The following is a 22,334-nucleotide window of genomic DNA, read 5'->3' on the forward strand; positions in this document are numbered from 1 at the left end:
GTGTCTCCATTGAACCCCAAGGTAGTTTGTACCTCTTGTTTAGCATTTAACTTGTGTTTTGTGTCGTACTTATTTCCTCTACATGTTCTCCAGTGAGGTATAACTAGATCTTACTCATCTTTTTAGCATGAGCAGTGCCTAGCTCAGAGCCTTCAATAAAGCATCAAAAGTAGTTGAATTGAGGTGTAGTAAAAAGATCCTGAAAGCTAAATTGGATTATTTAGCAAGACTGTGCCATACATGAACTCTTGAGTGGTATCCATTATGCCCATCCCAGGAACTATAAGAGAAGAAGAATGCCAGAGTTTCAATATATCATGAGATCAGGAAACACTTCAAGAAATTGTCCTCAAAGAATTTACAACCTAGTAGTGAGAGAGCATATAACAGGTCTTCCAGTAAGGAAAAGTTTACAAGAACTAGAAGTTTTTATTTGAAGAGTAATGAACTGGGTTATATGAGGTGTTATTAGGTGTTCTTCGGAAAAAGTTCACTGATCAATTAATTGGGGAAACACTATGAGCTATGTTTCCCTTTTGGAGATTCACAATGCACATTAGAATACTGAAGGTTCTAGAAGGCCTGCAGTAAAGTAAGCTATGGGGTTTGGCTTAACACTGTATTTCCCAAACTCATTTAACCACAGAACCCCTCTTTCTCAGAATTTCAGCAGTTTGGGAAGTGCTAAATTAAAGGGGTGAAAGGCCTAAATAAGAAACCAGGAAGATGACTTGGAAAAGCTAGAGAATACCAAAAGATAGAACAGTTGGTACCTAAAATAAGGGGCAGGAAATGAGGCAAGTAGGAAAAAGGCTAGGTGATGATCACTTAATTACTTTACAAAACGACCAAGACCTCTATAAAAATGCAAAAAAAAAAAAAATAGTATCACCAAAAATGCGGAGAGATTCAAAAGCCATCCCACCCCCCTCTCATAAGGGCAAGTTTCTAAGCTGTTCCAGGTTATTTTCAACTTCTCCTGCCCTAAGAAATCCTGGATCACAAAACACCTCCAAAACAGTTATAAAATGTTCTGAAATAAATCCTACACGGTTCTCAGAATTTTCTCCATGATTCCTTTTTGTGATCTTCACTAGAATTTCTGTAGATCTCAGGATTTAATCAGCTTGAATTAATACTTGTTTGATACTTTATAGTTAGGGTTCTTTGTGGGGGGGTTTTCCTTAGATATCGAGGCTATTTCCAAATATTTAATCTTCCTGTGAGCTTTATATTGAATTCTCTATAAACTAAATAATAAAAGTTAATATCTACAATTTATGGCTTGGAATGAATTTAAAGGCTTTATTTATTTATTTGACACAGAGAGAGAGCACAAGCAGGGGGAGCAGCAGGCAGAGGGAGAAGCAGGCTCCAATGTGGGATTCAATCCCAGGACCCTAGGATCATGACCTGAGCCAAAGGCATATGCTCAACTGACTGAGCCACCCAGGAGCCCCAAGAATGAACTTTTTCTATATTTATTTCTTCTTCTTCAACCAGAACTTCAATATTGGTGTTTTGTGTATGTACCTACAACACAGAGCAAACCTCACAATTAATAGTGAAGCATTAGAAACATCTCCTTTGGGGGTGCCTGGGTGGCTCAGTTGGTTAAGTGTCTGACTCTTAATCTCAGGGTTGAGTTCACGCCCTGCATTGGGCCCCATGCTGGGCATGGAGCCTACTTTAAAAATAAATAAATAAATAAATAAATAAATAAATAAATAAATAAAATCTAAATTTTTTTTTAAAAAGAAGCATTTCCTTTGAGGTCAAGAATAAGAAAAGGAAGCCTTTTTTTTTTTTTTAAAGATTTTATTCATTTATTCGACAGAGATAGAGACAGCCAGCGAGAGAGGGAACACAAGCAGGGGGAGTGGGAGAGGAAGAAGCAGGCTCATAGCGGAGGAGCCTGATGTGGGGCTCGGTCCCAGAACGCCGGGATCACGCCCTGATCCGAAGGCAGACACTCAACCGCTGTGCCAGCAAGGCGCCCCAAGGAAGCCTTTTTTTAAAAGATGTATTTATTTGAGAGAGAGAGAGAGAAAGCACGAGCAGGGGGAGGGGCAGTAGGAGAGAATATCCAAGCAGACGCCAAGCAGACTGAGTGCAGAGCCTGACATAGGGCTCAGCCTTACCACCCATGAGATCAGAACCGGAGCCAAAACTAAGAGTTGGATGCCCAACCAACTGAGCCACCTAGGCACCCCAGAAAAGGAAGCGTTCTATTACTGCTTCCATTTAATTTTATTCTGGAGTCCCTAGCCAATGCAATAAGAAAAAGGAGGAGAAAGGTAAAGGAAGATTGATGAGAAATAAACTGTTGTTTATTGATAATAGACAACACTGAAATGTTTACAGGCAGTACAAATAATGTCTACATTGAAACTATTCAAACTTCAAAGTTATAAGACAGAAAGATCAATATGCAAATATCAATTGCAGCAACAGTCAGAAAATATAATTGTGGAAAAGATTATCTAGATGCTCCCCAAATATATTTAGGAATAAAGTTAAGAAAAGGAAAACATGTGGGGCGCCTGGGTAGTGCAGTGGTTAAGTGTCTGCCTTCGGCTCAGGGCGTGATCCTGGCGTTCCAGGATCGAGCCCCACATCGGGCTCCTCCGCTGAGAGCCTGCTTCTTCCTCTCCCACTCCCCCTGCTTGTGTTCCCTCTCTCGCTGGCTGTCTCTCTCTCTGTCGAATAAATAAGTAAAATCTTCTAAAAAATAAAATTAAATTAAATTAAAAAAAAAAGAAAAGGAAAACATGCTTTACATGGAAAAACTATAAAATTCTACTAAAAGATACAAAAGAAGATGCAAATAAAAGCAGAAATATACCATGGTTATGGATGGGAAGATGAAAAATAATGAAAATATAATTTCCTGCCCAGACAAATATATAAACTCATTGAAATTTGAAAAAGATCCCTGCAGGAGTCTTCAAAGGACATAACAGTCTTATCTTAAAATAAGATCGAGAGCTAAGAAGAGCAAGACATTTCCTGAAGAAGAATGAGGAAGCAGGAGGGACGCACATGGAGTGGTAAGGGAGGAAGGGGACACCTGCCTAGCCAGCCAGATCAGCTGAATCAACCCCGGCAATCAATGGGGTGACAGATGTCGCAGCCAGATTGCTCTCAATGAATCATGGAACACTACATCAAAAGCTAATAATGTACTGTATGGTGACTAAGATATCATAAGAAATAAATAAATAAATAAATAAATAAATAAATAAATAAATTTTTTAAATGGAAAAAAATGTTATAAAAATAAAAAATAAACAAAAAAAGAATGAGCCACCTTCACAGCCATCAAGACTTATGATGCAGCAATGAGAACTACACCATGGCAGTAATACTGCCAGGATATACAAATATAACAAAGGGACCACAAAGGAAGCCCAGAAACTGGCCCATACATATCAGAGAAAGTTAAGCTATGGTAATAAATGCCGTTGGCACTGTTATCATATGAAAAAAAAATCAAGTTAGATCTCTATATCATACCATGTACCAAAATCAGTTACAGATTGAGGGTATAGTTGGGAAAAACAAACTTTAACACTTTTAGAACAATATCTTTATAACCTTCAGATAACAAAAGATCTCTTAAGCAAAATACCAAATTACAAACCACAAAGAAAAAAAGACTGGTAAATTCTGTATATCAACATTAAAAATTTCTGTGCCTTAAAGTGTACCTTAGGGGCACCTGGGTGGCACAGTTGGTTAAATGTCCTACTCTTGGTTTCAGTTCAGGTCATGATCTCAGAATCATGAGACAGAGCCCCATGTTGGGCCCCGCGCTCAGCGCAGAGTTCGCTTAAGATTCTCTCTCCCTCTGCTCCTCCCCTCCCTCTCTAAAATAAATAAATCTTTGTTTTAAAAAGTGCCTTAATTGGTGGGAATGCAAGTTGGTACAGCCACTCTGGAAAACAGTGTGGAGGTCCCTTAAAAAGTTAAAAATTGAGCTACCCTATGACCCAGCCATTGCACTACTGGGTATTTACCCCAAAGATACAGACGTAGTGAAGAGAAGGGCCATATGCACCCCAATGTTCATAGCAGCAATGTCCACAATAGCCAAAGCGTGGAAGGAACCGAGATGCCCTTCAACAGATGACTGGATTAAGAAGTTGTGGTCCATATATACAATGGAATATTACTCAGCTATCAGAAAGAACGAATTCTCAACATTTGCTGCAACATGGACGGCACTGGAGGAGATAATGCTAAGTGAAAAAAGTCAAGCAGAGAAAGACAATTATCATATGATTTGTCTCATCTATGGAACATAAGAACTAGGAAGATCAGTAGGGGAAGAAAGGGATAAAGAAAGGGGGGGTAATCAGAAGGGGGAATGAAGCATGAGAGACTATGGACTCTGAGAAACAAACTGAGGGCCTCAGAGGGGAGGGGGGTGGGGGAATGGGATAGACCGGTGATGGGCAGTAAGGAGGGCACGTATTGCATGGTGCACTGGGTGTTATACACAACTAATGAATCATCAAACTTTACATCGGGAACCAGGGATGTACTGTATGGTGACTAACATAATATAATAAAAAAACATTAAAATTAAAAAAAAAAGAATCCAAATACATCCACTGGAAGCTAAAAAAAATAATGAATAAAAAAATAAAAATAAATAAAAAGTGCCTTAAAATTTAAATAGAAGGGTATAAAATGTAAAAAATACATTTGAATACATATAACTGCCAAAATATTACTATCCAGAATATATTAAGATGCCTATGAGTTATAAAAAGACAAACACTAGAAGAATGGTCAAATTTTTCAGAAAATAAAACTCAAATGGCCAACAAACCTAGGGGACGATGCTCAATGCTACCAATAAGCAGAGAAATTCAATTTAAAACTACAATTTCATAGGCACGAGACTGGCAAAAATTAAACAACTGGACAATTCTAAGTACTAGTGAGATTATCAAACAAAAGGAAATCTCAGACAGTGCTGGCAATGTAAATTGGTGCAACCACTTTAAAGAGCTATGCAACAATATCTAGTAAAGTTGGAGAAGCACATATTGGAGTTCTGGTTCTAGCAAGCTAGAGGGTCTAAACTTACATGAAGTCCTCCTATTACAAGTATTTTCAACTTAGATTAAGTTTTAAAATGAAATTCATAATGAAGCTGGCAATTTAAAAAAGGGACAGCCTTATTTATCAAAACAAGAGGGACCTGAAAGCTAGAACCATAAATACCTTGCCTAAATTAATATGTGAAGACAGAAAGTCTGAATAGTTCCAATAACCATTAAGAAACCAGATCAGGGGCATCTGGGTGGCGCAGTCGTTGGGTGTCTGCCTTCGGCTCAGGGCGTGATCCTGGCGTTGTGGGATCGAGCCCCACATCAGGCTCCTCCGCTGTCAGCCTGCTTCTTCCTCTCCCGCTCCCCCTGCTTGTGTTCCCTCTCTCACTGGCTGTCTCTCTCTCTCTGTCAAATAAATAAATAATATCTTTAAAAAAAAAAAAAAAGAAACCAGATCAGTACGGGGCGCCTGGGTGGCTCAATTGGTTAAGTGGCTGCCTTAGGCTCAGGTCATGATCCCGGGGTCCTGGGATTGAGGCCCACGATGTGTGTACAGCTCTCTGCTCAGCGCGCGGTCTACTTCTCCCTCTCCCTCTGCCTATCGCATACCCCTCCACTCCTGCTCTCTCTCTCTCTCAAATAAATAAAAACTTTAAAAAAGAAAAGAAACATGGATGTAAGAATCTTAAGATATTGTGAAGACAAACCTAGCAGTACATACAAAAGATAATCCATCATGAACAAGATGACTTTATCCTAGAAATTCAAGGGTGACTTACTATTAAAACATTAGTAGATTATATGATAGAATAGATAGAACCAACAAATGAATCTAAGAAAAAATGAGCAAGACCTTTATAAAGAAAAAAAATTTTAATTTAATTTTATTAAAATACAAGACAAATGAAAAAAACTATGCCATGTTTATAGACAAAGAAATTCAAAATCATAAAAAAATGTAAATACTCTTCCAATTGACCTGTATATTTTATGCAGCAGCAATTAATATCCCAATATGGGTTTGCAAGAAACATGACAGGCTAATTCTAAACTTGATATGGAAGAGCAAAGACCCATAGACAGCCAAGATGCTTCTGAAGAATAAGGAAAGAGGAGGGCGCCTGGGTGGCTCATTCGATTAAGCATCTGCCTTCTGCTCAGGTCATGATCCCAGATCCTGGGATCCAGTCCCGCATCGGCCTCGCTGCTCAGAGGGGAGTCTGCTTCTCCCTCTGCACCACGCCCCCCATGTGCACAAAAATAAGTAAATAAAATCTTTAGGGGAAAAAAAAGAATAGGGAAAGGGAAACTGCCCTACCAGATATCAAGAATTATTATGAAGCTATAATATTTAGGATAGGGTGTTATTCATGCTGGGAGACTAATGAATACTACTAGTGCACCCAGAACCAGAATCACAAATGTATGAGAATTTCATCCATGACACAGGGGGCACTGCAGATCACTGGGGAATGGTGTATGAAATACATGATGTCAGGACAACTGGTCATCCACATGGTAGATCTCTATCTCCTACCATACACAAAATCTAATTTCCAATGGATTTACAGACTTCAAAATGAAAGATAAAACTCGTTAAACTTTCAGAAGAATATATAGAAAGATATCTTTATGATCCCAGGATAAGAAAATACTTCTTTACCGAGACAAAAATGCATTCTTCAGAAAGAAGATTGGTAAGCACGACAACTTTAAAATTAAGAACTTTTGCTGGGGCGCCTGGGTGGCTCAGTCGTTGAGCATCTGCCTTTGGCTCAGGGCGTGATCCCAGAGTCCTGGGATCAAGCCCTGCATCGAGCCCTGCATCAGGCTCCCTGCTCCGCTGGGAGCCTGCTTCTTCCTCTCCCACTCCGCCTGCTTTGTGTTCCCTCTCTCGCTGGCTGTCTCTCTCTCTGTCAAATAAATAAATAAAATCTTTAAAAAAAAAAAAAAACTTTTGCTAACAAAAAGATACCTTAGAGAAAAATTAAATTAGAAACCAGAAGAAGATACAGGCATCCCAGGAAACAAGAACACTTGAATGAAATCTTTGAATTATACTTTATCATTCAAACTCCAGCTAACTTTTATATGAAAATCAGGAACCAGATTCTGAAATCTAGGTCTTCTTTATTATTTTAACTCAGCTATCTGAATTCAAAAGCTGATAACAAAGAATGTTTTATTAGTAACGCGCACAACCAACCACAGATTAATATCTGGAATATTTGAAAAGCTAATTCCTACATAACAAAAAGAGAAAAGCAAATAGCCCAATGGCAAAACGAGAATTTTATAGAAGAAAAAAATCCTAGTGGTGAATAAAAATATGAAAAATGTTCAACCTCAATAATAATCAGAAAAATTCACCTTAAGGCCACAAAAAGTAACCAGGTTACATTCACCAGGTTGGCAAAACATTAAGTTTGGCAAGACCAGTTATTGGTGAAGATAGGAATTCTATGCAGTACTGGGACAAGGACAATTGGTACAACTACTTTGAAAAACACTCTGCATTATCTTGCAAAACTATACACACTCATTCTTACAAACCAGAAATTTCAGTACTAGAAACTGCACATGACCTATTGAAAACCTTGAACCTACACACCAGGAAACGTGTGAGAATGTCCGTTGCAGCATTGTTCGGAATAACAAAAAACTGGAAACAATCAATTATTCACCAAAAGCAGAATAAATAAATTGTGCTGTACTTCTATAATTGCATAGTTTGAACAGCTTCTTTGAGAAAAAAGTTGACATGCCATACAATTCATCCATTTAAGTATACGATTCAATGTTTCTTTGTATATTAATATTACGCTAGTTTTTTAAATTGTGATAAAATATATATAAAAACAAGATTAACCACTTCACCATTTTTCCAAAGATTTTATTTTTAAGTAAGCTCTACACCCAATGTGGGGTTTGAACTCATGACACCGAGGTAAGAGTTGCATGCTCTACAAACTGAGCCAGCCAGGTGCTCCCACTTTAATCATCTTTAAATATACAATTTAGTAGCATTAATTACCATCACAATATTGTGCAACCATCACCACTGGTTTTTTTCCAAAACTTTTTCATCACTTCAAACAGAAACTTAACAGCTAAGCAATAACTCCCCATTCCTGCCTCCCCTGGCCCTAGTAACCTCTAATCTACTTTCTGTCTCTATGAATTTGCCTATTCTAGATATTTCACATAAGTAGAAACTTACAATATTTGCCCTTTTGTTTCCGGCTTATTTTACTTAGCATAATGTCCTCAAGGTTCATCCATATTGTACCATGTATCAGAACTTCATTCTGATGAACCTAGAGGGTATTATGTTAAGTAAAATAAGTCAGACTAAGAAAGACAAATACCATACAATTTCCCTTATATGCGGGATCTTAACAACAAAACTAAAAAAATAGAAACAGGCGCCTGGGTGGCTCAATCATTAAGCATCTGCCTTCGGCTCAGGGCGTGATCCCAGCGTTCTGGGATCGAGCCCCACATCAGGCTCCTCTGCTATGAGCCTGCTTCTTCCTCTCCCACTGTCCCTGCTCGTGTTCCCTCTCTCGCTGGCTGTCTCTGTCTCTGTCAAATAAATAAATAAAATCTTTAAAAGAAAAATAGAAACAAACTCATAAATAGAGAACTGGTGGTTGCTAGAAAGGTGGGAGTGGAGGGATGGGTAAATAGGTAAAGGGGATTAGGAAGTACAAATTTCCAGTTATAAAGTAAACAAGTCACAGAGATGAAAAATACGGCATAGGAAATACAGCTAAGGAAATCGTAATAAGGTTGTAGGGTGACAGATGGTAACTACACTTCTCACAGTGAACACTGAGTATAGAATTCTTGAATCACTATGTTGTACACCTGAAACTAATATAACATTGTCAACTACATTTTGATAATAAAAAATTTTTTAAAAGAACTTCATTTATTTTTATGGTTGAATAATATTCCATTGTATAGATACATCACATTTTGTTTGTCCATTCATCTACTGGTGAACACTTGGGTTGTTTCCAACTTTTGGCTATTGTAAATAATGCCGCAATGAACATTGATATATAAGTATCTGTTCAAATTCTTGCTTTCAATTTCTTTGGACAAATACTTGAGTGAAATTGCTGGGTCACACGGTAATTCTGTTTAGCTTTTTGAGGAACCACCAAACTATTTCCCATAGCTCTTGCACCATTTTACATTCCCACTGGTAATGTGTGAGGGTTCCAACTTCCCCACATCGTTGCCAACAAATATTTTTCCCCAGGCCGTGGCTTTCTCAGAGCAGAAGTTTTCAACTTTAATCAAGTGCGACTTACCAATTTTTTCTTTCATGGATTTGCTGGTGGTGTTGTCTAAAAAGCCCTTGCCAATTTCAAAGTCACCTAGATTTTCTCCTAAGTTATCTTCTAGAAGTTTTGTAGTTTTGTGTTTTGTATTTAGGTCTAGGATCCATCCTGAGTTAATTTTTGTGAACAGCAAAAAGTCTGAACTTACACTTGTTTGCACATGGGCATCCAGTTGTTCCAGCACCATTTGCTGAAAAGACTATCCTTTCTTCATCAACTTTTCTTTGCTTTTTTGTCAGAGATAAGTTAGTCATTTTTGTGTGAGTCTATTTCCGGGGTCTCTATTCTGTTCCATTGATCTATTTGTCTTTCACCAATGCCACATTGTCTTGGTTACGGAAGCTTTATAGTAAGTCTTGAAGTTAGGTAGTGTAAGTCCTTTCACTTCGTTCTTCATCGGTATTGTATTGGCTATTCTGTCTTTTATTTTTCCATATAAATTTTGAAATCAGTTTGTTGACATCTATACAATAACTTGCTGGGATTTTGATTGGGATTGCACTGAATCTATAGATCAAGTTGGGAAAAACTGACATCCTAACATTGAGTTTTCCTATCCATGAACATGAACTATCTCTCCATTTATTTAGATCTTCCTTGATTTCTTTCATTGGAGTTTCATTGTTTCCTCTCATATAGTTATTATATATACCTAAATATTTTTTTCTTTCTTTGCTTTTTTTGGGGGGAGGGGGTACTAATGTAAATGGTGTTGCATTTTTAATTTCAACTTCCAATTATAGGAAACCAATTGATTTTTGTATATTAACTTTGTATCTACAACCTTGTTATAATCACTTAGTAGTTCCAGGGTTTGTTTGTTTGTTTTCAATGATTCTTCGGGATTTTCTACATAGACAATTATACCATCTATGAACAAAGACAGTTTTACTTTTTCTTTCCCAATCTGTATACACCCTTCCCCCAACCCTTCTTGTCTTATTGCATTAACTACGACTTCTAGTCAAGGTTGAACAGAAATGGCAAGAGGAGACAACCTTGCCTAGTTTCTGATCTTAGGGAGAAAGTATCTCCCTTCTCATCAATAAGTGTGATGTCATCTGTAGAGTTTTTATAGCTGTTGTTTATCATATTAAGTAAGTTCCCCCTCTATTCCTAGTTTGCTGGGAGCTTTTTATTATGAATGAATGTGGTATTTTGCCAAATGCTTTTCCCGTATCTACTGATATGATTATATGATTAATTTTCCTTAGCCTGTTGATTTAATGGATTACATTAAATGATTTTTTGAATGTTGAGCCAGACTTGCATACCTGGAATAAAATCCCACTTGGTCGTAATGCATAATTCTTATTGTACATTGTTGGATTCAATCTATTAACATTTTGTTGAAGATTTTTGTATCTATTTTCATGAAAGATATTGGCCTGTAATTTTCCTTTCTCTTAATGTCATGATGTTTGGCCTAATAGAACGAGTTAGGAAGTATTCATCATGCTTCTATTTTCTGGAAGACATTACAGAGAACTGGTATCAATTCTTTCTCAAATGCTTGGTAGAATTCAGAGTGAAACCATCTGGGCCATGATAAAACTAATAAAGACAATAGCAGAAATAAATTAAATGAAGACTAGAAAAACAATAGAGAAAATGAAAAAAACCAAAAGTTGGTTCTTTGAAAAGATCAACAAAATTGACAAACCTTAGCTAGACTGACCAAGGAAAAAAGAAGAAAGACTCAAATACTAAAATTAGGAGTAAAAGAGGTGATATCACCATTGACCTTACAGAAATAAAAAGCATGATAAATATTATGGAGAATTATATGCCAACAAACTAGATAACTTAGATGAAATGGATAAATTCCCAGAAAGGCATAAACTAATGAAACTGACTCAAGAAGAAATATATATTCTGAATATATGTAGAAAAAGCAAAGAGACTGAATTATTCATTTTAAAATTTCCAACAGACAGTATGCTTGGGTGTTTCAGTTGGTTAAGTGTCTATCTTTGGTTCAGCTCATGATCCCAGGGTCCTGGGATCAAATCCTGCATCGGGCTCCCTGCTCAATGGCAAGTGTGCTTCTCCCTCTCCCTCTACATCTCCCCCCGATTGTGCTCTCTCCCTTCCTCTCTCTGACAAATAAATAAATAAATAAATAAATAAATAAATAATCTTTTAAAAAAATAAATTTCCTGGCACAAAAACAAACACACAGGTCAATGGAACAGAACAGAGAACTCAGAAATGGACCCTCAACTCTATGGTCAACTAATCTTCAACAAAGCAGGGAAGAATATCCAATGGAAAAAAACAGTCTCTTCAACAAATGGTGTTGGAAAAATTGGACAGCCAACATGCAGAAGAATGAAACTGATCATTTCCTTACACCTTACACAAAAACAGACTCAAAATGGATAAAAGACCTAAATGTGAGACAGGAATCCATCAAAACCCTTGAGGAAAACACAGGCAGCAACAACTTCGACCTTGGCGGCAGCAACTTCTTCCTCGACACATCACCAAAGACAAGGGAAGCAAGGGCAAAAATGAACTATTGGGACTTCATCAAGATAAAAAGCTTTTGCACAGCAAAGAAAACAGTCAACAAAACCAAAAGACAACCAACAGAATGGGAGAAGATATTTGCAAATGACATATCAGATATAGTGCTAGTATCCAAAATCTATAAAGAACTTATCAAACTCAACACCCAAGGAACAAATAATCCAATCAAGAAATGGGCAGAAGACATGAACAGACATTTCCACAAAGAAGACATCCAAATGGCCAACAGACGCATGAAAAAGTGCTCAACATCACTCGGCATCAGGGAAACACAAATCAAAACCACAATGAGATACCACCTCACAACAGTCAGAATGGCTAAAATTTACAAGTCAGGAAACAACAGATGTTGGCAAGGATGCGAAGAAAGGGAAACCTTGCTACAGTGTTGGTGGAATGCAAGTTGGTGCAGCCACTCTGGAAAACAGTATGGAGGTTCCTCAAAAAGTTGAAAATAGAGCTACCCTATGACCCAGCAATTGCACTACTGGGTATTTACCCCAAAGATACAAATGGAGTAATCCGAAGGGACACCTGCACCCCAATGTTTATAGCAGCAATGTCCACAATAGCCAAACTATGGAAAGAGCCCACATGTTCAATGACAGATGAATGGATAAAGAAGATGTGGTGTATATATATACAATGGAATATTATGCAGCCATCAAAAAAGGGAAATCTTACATTTGCAATGACATGGATGGAACTAGAGGGTGTTATGCTAAGTGAAATAAGTCAATTAGGGAAAGACAATTATCATATGATCTCACTGATTGTAGAATTTGAGAAACAAGGCAGAGGATCACAGGGGAAGAGAGGAAAAAATAAAACAAGATGAAATCAGAGAGGGAGACAAACTGTAAGAATCTCTTAATCTCAGGAAACAAACTGAGGGTTGCCGGAGTAGAGGGGGTGGGAGGGATGGGATGGCTGGGTGATGAACATTGGGAAGGGTATGTGTTGTGGTGAGTACTGTGTATTGCGTAAGACTGATGAATTACAGACCCGTATTCCTGAAACAAATAATGCATTATATGTTAATCATAAAAAAACAAACAAAGAAACAAAACACAAATTTCCAACAGAGAAAAGCCAAGGCCCAAAAGGCTTCATGAGTTAATTCTACCTAACATTTAAAGAATTAATACCAATTCTTCACAAATACTTCCAAAAAATAAAAGAAGAGGGAACACTTCCTAAATCATTCTATAAGGTCAATATTACTCTGATACCAAAACTAGCCAAAGACCTCAAAAGAAAAGGAAGCTACAGACCAACATTTCTTATGAATATGGAGACAAAAATTCTCCACAAAATACTAGCAATCCAAATCCATCAACATGTAAAAAGGATTATACACCATGACCAGATGGGATTTATCCTAGGAGTGAAGAGTTAATTGAACATCTGAAAATCAATGTAATATACCATAGTAATAGAAAAAAGGGGGAAACTCCATATGATCATCTTTACAGATACATTAAAAAGTCTTTGATGAAATCCAACACCCTTTCATCATGATAAAAATATCAAAAAAAAAGTAGGAATAGACAGAACCTCCTCAAACTGATAAAGGGTGCCTATAAGAGGAGACCATCAAGAAAGTAAAAAAAAAGACCAATCCACAGAATGGGAAAAAATACACGCAAATCACACATCTGATAAAGGAGATATAACCAGAACATATAAAAAAAACTTTTATAGATCAATAATAAAAAGAAAACACAATTTAAAAAAAGAGACATTAAGAAAATAATCTCATAATTCCATTTACAATTACATTAAAAAGAATAAAATACTAGGAATAAATTTAACCAAGAGGTAAAAGATCTGTACTCTGAAAACCATAACACATTTTGATGAAAGAAGCTGAAGATGGCACAAATAAATAGATATGTTATGCTCATGGGTTAGAAGAATTAATATTGTTAAAATGTTTATACTACTCAAAGCAATCTACAGATTCAATGTACTCTCTATCAGATTGTAATAGTATTTTTCACAGGACTAGAACAAAGAATCCTAAAATTTGTACGGAACCACAAAAGACCCCAAATACCCAAAGCAATCTAGAGAAAGACAAAGCTAGAGGTATCTACATTCCCAGATTTCAAGCTATACTACAAAGCTATTGTAATCAAAACAGTGTAGTATTGGCACAAAAACAGACACTCGGATCAATGGAACAGAATAGAGAACCCAGAAATAAACCCATATTTATATGGTCAACTAATCTAGGACAAAGGAGGCAAGAATATGCAACGCAAAGCGGAAAACACAGTCTCTTCAATAAATGGTGTTGGGAAAACTGGACAGCTACATGCAAAACAACGAACTTGGGGGGCACCTGGGTGGCACAGCGGTTAAGCGTCTGCCTTCGGCTCAGGGCGTGATCCCGGCGTTCTGGGATCGAGCCCCACGTCAGGCTCCTCCGCTATGAGCCTGCTTCTTCCTCTCCTACTCCCCCTGCTTGTGTTCCCTCTCTCGCTGGCTGTCTCTATCTCTGTCGAATAAATAAATAAAATCTTAAAAAAAAAAAAAAAAAGAACGAACTTGGGCCACTTTTTTACATCACACTCAAAAATAAACTCAAAAATAAACTCAAAATGGATTAAAGACCTATATTTAAGACCTGAGCTTATAAAGCTCCTAAAAGAAAAATAGGCAATTAACTCTTGGACATCAGCCTTAGCGATATTTTTCTGGATCTGTCTCCTTAGGCAAGGGAAACAAAAGCAAAAATACACCATTGAGACTACCGTCACACTAAAAGGGTTTTGTTCAACAAAGTAGACCATCGACAAAACAAAAAAGCAACTTACTGATTGGGAGGAGATATTTGTAAATGATATATCCAATAAGGGGTTAGTATCCAAAATATAGAAATAACTTATACAACTCAACACCAAAAAGAAGAAAAAAAAACCAATCTGATCTAAATATGGGCAGAGGACTTGAAGAGACATTTTTCTAAAGAAGACATACAAATGACCAACAGACACATGAAAACATGCTCAACATCACCAGTCATCAGGGAAATGCAAATCAAAACCACAAGGAGCACCTCACACCTGTCAGAATGGCTAGCATCAAAAAGACAAGGAAAAGGGGCACCAGGGTGGCTCAGTCAGTTAAGTGTCTGCCTTTGGCTCGGGTCATGATCCCAGGGTCCTGGGATTGAGTCCCACATCAGGCTCACCAGGCTCCCTTTCCCAGCCCCTGCTTGTGCTCCCTCTCACCATCTCTCAAATAAATAAAATCTTAAAAAAAAAAACCATGTGGTAAGAAATAACAAGTGCTGGTGAGGATGTGGAGAAAAGGGAAAACATGTGCACCGTTGGTGGGAATATAAATTAGTGCAGCCACTGTGGAAAACAGTATATGGAGATTCCTCGAGAAATTAAAAATAGAAACACCACACAATACAGCAATTTTACTACTAGGTATTTACTTGAAGGAAACAAAAACACTAGTTCAAAAAAAAATGCACCCCTATGTTTATTGCAGCAATATTTACAATAGCCAAGATATGGAAGCAATCTTAAGTATCCATCAATAGGTGAATGAATAAAGAAGATGTGGTGTATATACATGATGGAATATTACTCAGCCATAAAAAAGAATGAAACCTTGCCTACCTAGAGAGTAGTATGGCAAGTGAAATATTTCAGAAGGAAGCCATAAATACTGTATGATTTCACTTATATGTGGAATCTAAAATACAAAACAAAACAGAAACAGACATAAATACAGAGAACAAACTGATGTTTGCCAAGGAGAGAGGTGTGGGGGGATAGGTGAAACATGTAAAGGGGATTACAAGGTACAAACTACTATTTATGAAATAAATAAGTCCCGGGACAACAAGCACAGCGTAGGGAATATAGTCAATAACACTGTAATACCGTTGTATGGTGACAGATGGTAACTACCCTTGTGATGAGCATTTCATGTACAGAATTGTCAAATCACTACCTGAAAAAATTGGGCAAAGGATTTAAATAGACACCTCTTCAAAGAAGATATAAAAATGGCCAATAAGCACATGAGAAAATGCTCAATATCATTACCCTTTAGAGAAACGCATATCAAAATCACAAGGGGATCCCATTTCCAATCGCTAGGATGGCTACAATAAAAACAAAAAAGACATTAAGAAGTGATGGCAAAGATATGGAGAAATTGGAACCCTCATACATTTCTGGTAAAAAGGTAAAATGGTTCAGCTACTTTGGAAAACAGTTTGGCTGTTCCTCAGAGTGCTAAACATAGAGTTACCATACCGACCTACCACTACTCTGTGTAGGTACGACCCCAAGAGACAGGAAAACATGTCCGTACAAGATATACACAAACATGCAGAGCAGCGTTATCCGTGATAACGAAACTGTGCACTCAACCAGATGCCCATCAACTGACAAAGAAAATGCAGCATATCCATACAATGGAACGTTATTTGGCCGTAAGAAATAAAGTACTGGGGCGCCTGGGTGGCGCAGTCGTTAAGCGTCTGCCTTCGGCTCAGGGCGTGATCCCGGCGTTCTGGGATCGAGCCCCACATCAGGCACTTCTGCTGGGAGCCTGCTTCTTCCTCTCCCACTCCCCCTGCCTGTGTTCCCTCTCTCGCTGGCTGTCTCTGTCAAATAATAAAATCTTAAAAAAAAAAAAAAGAAAGAAAGAAAGAAAGTACTGATACATGCTGCAACATGGATGCACCATGAAAACGTTATGCTAAGCGAAAGAAGGCAGTCACAAAACACTGCCTATTATATATCCCATTTACATAAAAGGTCCAGAACTAGCAAATCCAGAGAAGACAAAATAGATTAGTGGTCACCGGGGTCTGGCAGTATGGGGGAAAGGGGGAGCCAATGTGTATGGGTTTGTTTTTTGGGATTTTGAAAGTGTTCTAAAGTTAGATTGGGTGATAGTTACGTAACTCTGTGAATGTACTGAAAACCATTCAACTGTATACTTTAAAAGGGTGAATTTATGATATATGAACTAGATCTCAATGAAACTGTTTTGAAAAATGTACAGAGGATGGTTTAATAATGGTCCAATGCCCAGCTTCAACCATTATCAACTTGTGACCAATCTTTTTTCATCTATACCTCGATGCTGCCACCCAGCTACCACTCTAACACTGGCTTGTTTTCAAAAGCAAACCCCAGATATCATTTCTTCTTCAAATAGTCAGTGTGTTTTCAATAATACTCAGTTGTATCTTTTTAAAAGAAAAAGACTCTTTTTAAAAAAAAAATACGGTACCATTATCACATCTAAAAAAATTCAAAATATCTTAATATAACCAAATACCCTATGTTCTCATGTTGTCCCTCAATTGTCTCATAAATGTGATTTTTTAAAGTAGCTGCTTTGTTTAAATCAAGATCTGCTACACATTGCATTTCATTATTTGTCTCATATTTCTCTCCCCCTTTTATTTTTCTTACAATTTATTTATTGGAGAAATATTGTGTAGTTTCCCACATTCTGCATTTTGCTGATTGCATTACTGTGATGTCATTTAACAAGATCGCTATCAGATCACGATCACTATTCACTTTCAGATGCTTGCTGCCAAGTACACTATAAATGTGACTTAATTCATAGTTCATCAACATAGTTGCCACGTCCTAGTGCTTACTAGGCACCAGATCCTTTGTAGCGTACTTCACACAAATTATCCCATTTAATCTGTGTATCGGCCCCATGTGGTAAGAATTATTATCTCAAGTCTGGAGATAAAGAAAATGAGGCTTAGAGAGGTTCAAAAAAATTGGTCACAGTCAACCCCTGAGGCAGTAAATACCTGGGTTCAAACCCAGGTCTGTCTGATGTTACAACCCATACTTCCATCCATTACATGATAAGATCCCCATCTTCTGCCTGTGGCTGTGGTTGTTGTTTGGGTTTTTTTTAAAAATTTTTTTAAATTTATTTATGTGACAGAGAGACAGCCAGCGAGAGAGGGAACACAAGCAGGGGGAGTGGGAGAGGAAGAAGCAGGCTCCCAGCCAAGGAGCCCGATGTGGGACTCGATCCCAGGACGCCGGGATCACGCCCTGAGCCGAAGGCAGACGCTTAACGACTGCGCCACCTAGGCGCCCCTGTTGTTTGTTTTTTACAAACTCTGAGAAGTAGTCCTTCGGTCCATCCAAAGAACTTCTTGTACATTTCATCTGTAATACCTAGGATGCTTTCAGGTTCAAGTAACAGAAAACGTCTCAAATTGACTTAGCAATAAGGATATGTATTATCTCCTATAACAAGTAATCCAGGGGCGCCTGGGTGTCTCAGTGGGTTAAGCATCTGCCTTCGGCTCAAGTCATGACCCCGGGGTCCTGGGATCGAGCCCCAAATTGGCTCCCTGTTCAGCAGGTAGTCTGCTTCTCCCTCTCCCTCTGCCGCTCCCCCTGCTTGCACGCTCTCTCTTTCAAATAATCTTAAAAAAGAAAAAAGAGAAAAAGAAATCCAGAAGTGGGACAGCAGCAGGTCTGATTGATTTGCTGACTTAACAACATCACAGACCCAGGTTCATTCTCTTCACTCTGCCATCATTGATGTGTTGGCTTTGTCCTAAGGGTCAGGTTTCAGGTAACACAGCCAGATGCAACAACATCCAGTGGAGATGGCGGCATGTTTCCCTGTATGTCTCCGTTTAAGAGCAAGAAAATCTTTCCCAGAAGGCTTTCAGCAGACCTCTCCTCAGGTTTCACTGACAGAACTGGCTTGCGTGCCCACCCCTAACCTCCCACTGGCCGGTCAAGAGGATCTTATTCCCCTTGCCCATGATAGTTTAGGAGTGTACCTCTGAGACGGTAATAGGGTCACCTGCCCTAGCGGGTGAACACCTAGACAGGCTTCTGTAAAGAGGGAGGAAGAGGGGTGAATGGATGTTGAGTAGGCAAGCAACAGCATCTGCTCCACGTTCTAATGAGCTATGCTACATACTCCATTGTGAGTAATGCAAATACTTCATTATAAGTGCCACACAGAATTTTTTACTTTCTAATCAAGAGACATTTACTGTTGACCTATCAGCTTCCTTGCCTGCACCAAGACACTAGATAAGATTATACGTAAGGTCCCTTCCAGTTCGAGCTGTTTCCATTTTCCATTTTCATTTTCGAAAAAGCAAGTTGAAAAATTAAACCTGTAAGATATGTTCCAGAAATGATGATGGGTTTCAGCTGACAAGTCCTAGGCATGGCTGACATCCTTCTCTCCCTTGAAAAGGTTTAGACATGGGTGTTAAAGAACCAAACCAACTGAGAACTGATCATATCTTTCCATTAAGTTTTAACATTAAAAATAGAAAGGTTACGTGTTCTACCTTCCTGCCTCTTTCGTTAACATCTACTAGCTTCCAGCCCTCATGGTACAGACTGAGGTTTGATTAGAAGTTCTTTTTCACAACTTACTTCCTTTCATTCGGTGTCCGCGTCCTTCTAGAGCTCACACACGGCTCTGGGATTGTCACAGAGCTCTTGTACCTTTGCTTTAGCTGCCAACTATGACTTTAACTTAAGAAATAATTTCTATGTTTGCTACCTTTCACAGACTTCAGCTGAAGTAACGCTCCATTCATTTCATCACACACAGGCATAACCACAAGAAAACCAAAGAGAAAATTGGTACACCACTGAGTATTGTTGCTATATCAAACTTTTGCTACTCTTTCTTCCAATCTGAACAAAATTGCTTTATTACTTTCAGCTTATGCCTACCATCAACTTTCTCTGGGGAAACTGCTGGCTTGATTCGTAAGCAGTCCCATTCTTATTTAACAGAGGCTATGATTTGTGATAAATGCACAACATAAAAAAGTCAAAGATACCATGTCTCCCAGGACATTTGGAATAACAAATGACAGGAAAACTTGGGAACGTGATTTACATGCGTTTGGTCACACCTCCATTTCATTTCACTATTTCCAGATCAGTTGTATCAATCTGGTGAGGACGTCCAGGGTACGATCCATTGCCACCGTTGAAAGTGGAAATCACACCGGTCTCTCAGTCAGCACCTCCTGTGTGCCACTGTTCACCTGACTAGTTCCAAGAGCCTTAGAGAATTAACTGTTTTCTGATTCAGCCCACCTTCTGGGGAAGGCATGGCCCTGTTTTGAAACATACAAAGGAAAGAGTGCTGAGAGTGCCTCATTGGGGAAGGCTGAGAACGTGCAGGCTGGAAGGAGAGAAGATAGGCTTAATCATCAATTAGAGGACCTTGAGGAAGTCATATCACCTCTCTGTGCCTCTTAGAAACCTGGGGCAAAGCCTTACTCTGGATCTCAGATTGTTGCCAAAATCAAGTAAGAACATGAATAGGAAAGTATTTTCACAAATGTAAAATTGTGTTATTATTTTCAAATATGGAATTTCCTCCTCATTTTTGTTTTTTATTTTTGCCACATGATAACTGCACAGGTCATGCCAGATTATGATGGTGTATCACCTCCAATCACCCTTTGACTATTTCAGGCAGATTACACCAGCAATGTTACATCCATCACTTTGGTTTATTTTCCTTCCATCACATCCCTAAGATGCAAATCTCACCAAAAGGTGAAATACTGCATAGTAGCTACTTACAAAACTCAACATACTTAAACTGTCCACATAAATACAAGAGTTGCACTAGAAGTATGCAAAAAGGGTTCAAACAGGAGTGAGAGCACGTCTAATTAGAGGAAGCTTCTGGAAGATAATCCCATTATGCCACGTATTTTAGTAATTTCGGTTTTACTCCTATATCACCCACCCCACTTTCATGCTTCAGAGACAAGATCATATTTTCTCTGTCTTTGTAGCTTTCAAAGAAGCTGGAAGAGAGGACATTTCAGTACATTCCAGGATGAAATAAACCGGCTAAATGGCTGACAATAACAAGCGAGGTGGGTTTTAACGTTTATCTACCCAGCCTAATGAGGCTCACCTACTTTTAACTTAGTGTAGGTAGGACTTTCCAGGCAAGAAGTGTGCCCAGGAACACCCCTGCAACTCCTAAGAAAGGAACCTTTATTGCGGATGTGTTAAGTGCCCCAACACAGGTGCTTTCATATATGCACCTAATATGGGTTTAGTCCTCACAATGTATCTTCAGGCTTTAAGCTTATTTTACAGATGAGGATGCAAAGACTCGGGATAGGCTGCGTTGTCCAGTCTAACATCTAATAAAAAGCCACTGCGTGTGCATGAGCTCTTCAATACCCTAACCCCCAAACTTTAAATAAGCCTCGCTAAACCCCACTTGCTTACCTCCCTTCTTGCAGGTATCTACTCTAGCTACTCCTCCTTCCCCCGTCCCCGCCCCAGGCCCCAGTAAAGCCAGTAAAAACTAGGTTTTAAGGCTTCCGCGTAAAGATGCTCACTCACCCAACTGCTCCTCACAGGCTGGAAAAACCTTTGCGACCCACCCTATCCGTAGCCCCGAGCTTCTCAAAAGAGCCTGCACAGCCTTTTCCCAAGGCTGAGGTCCTCGTCGCCGGCAGAGCGGTGACGGGTCGGGACGTAGATTCCGGAAGAGGACACCTGCAGGGGAGGACCCGGCGGGGGGTCCCTCCTCCGCGCGGCCGCGGCGCGCCACCGCGAACTACGCTTCCCAGGCTGCTCCGCTGCCGCAGCGCGCCCCGGCGCCGCGCCCGGCCGGGAGCCTCCTGTTGATCGCCGCGCTCACCCCGGCCACGGCGCCGCCCCTGCTCGGCGGTCCCCGCTACCTCGGGGCAGACGGACGGACGGCCCGCACCGCCGGCTCCGGGATGGGCGCACGGACGGGTGAGCGCGCGCGGGGGGCCGGGGGCGGCCGAGGCGAGCCGCGGTCTGGCAGACCCCCGCCCGCGGCGCGGGGGTGGCGGCGCCCTCCCAGCGGGCTGGAGGATGCTCCCCGGCGTCCGCGCTCGGCCGGGCGGGCGCCCAGAGCCGGGGCCGCCTGTAGCCTCGGCGGCCGGCCGGGCTGTGCGGGGCGGCGCGGGCGGGAGGTGCCCGCCGGGGTGTGGGTCCCACGCTCCGCACTGCGGCTCCGCAGCCTCGGCAGCCCGCCGGGCCGCTGCAGTGAGGGCGCGGTCTCCTGCCTTCCTCGCGCTGCGGGGCTGGTTTTTTCCACGCTGGGCTTTGTTCCCCGCTTTCCCCTATCCTGTGAACGTTAGACAAGCTCCTGGAGCCCGGTGCCTCTCACTGCATCGTCAAAGCGGGCGACGGGTAAGGGTGCATTTCGGCTGGCGTCTTAACGATCCCTGGAGCTGTCACCCGCAGGGCGTTTCAGCCTCTGGGAAAGCGGCATTCAGGGAGCGGCCTGATGCAGGTCCTAGAGACCTTTATTTTTTTCCCGGTTAAAGTAATGGTAGCATGTGCTCTCTGAGTCTTCCTAAATTTTCCCTGTT

At 39.9% G+C, this 22,334-nt stretch overlaps 1 protein-coding gene across 1 annotated transcript in view; it reads left to right on the forward strand.

Moving 5' to 3' along the window:
* The first annotated feature begins 21,576 nt into the window (after positions 1-21,576).
* Positions 21,577-22,334, forward strand: part of TMOD2 (tropomodulin 2) — a 52,473-nt gene continuing 51,715 nt past the window's right edge. Inside the window, exon 1 of the mRNA XM_026518483.4 lies at positions 21,577-21,729. The gene's annotated coding sequence lies outside the window, so the exon portion shown is untranslated. The remainder of the gene's footprint in view (positions 21,730-22,334) is intronic.

Source organism: Ursus arctos, unplaced genomic scaffold, assembly GCF_023065955.2.
Source record: "Ursus arctos isolate Adak ecotype North America unplaced genomic scaffold, UrsArc2.0 scaffold_36, whole genome shotgun sequence".
Lineage (NCBI taxonomy): Eukaryota > Metazoa > Chordata > Mammalia > Carnivora > Ursidae > Ursus > Ursus arctos.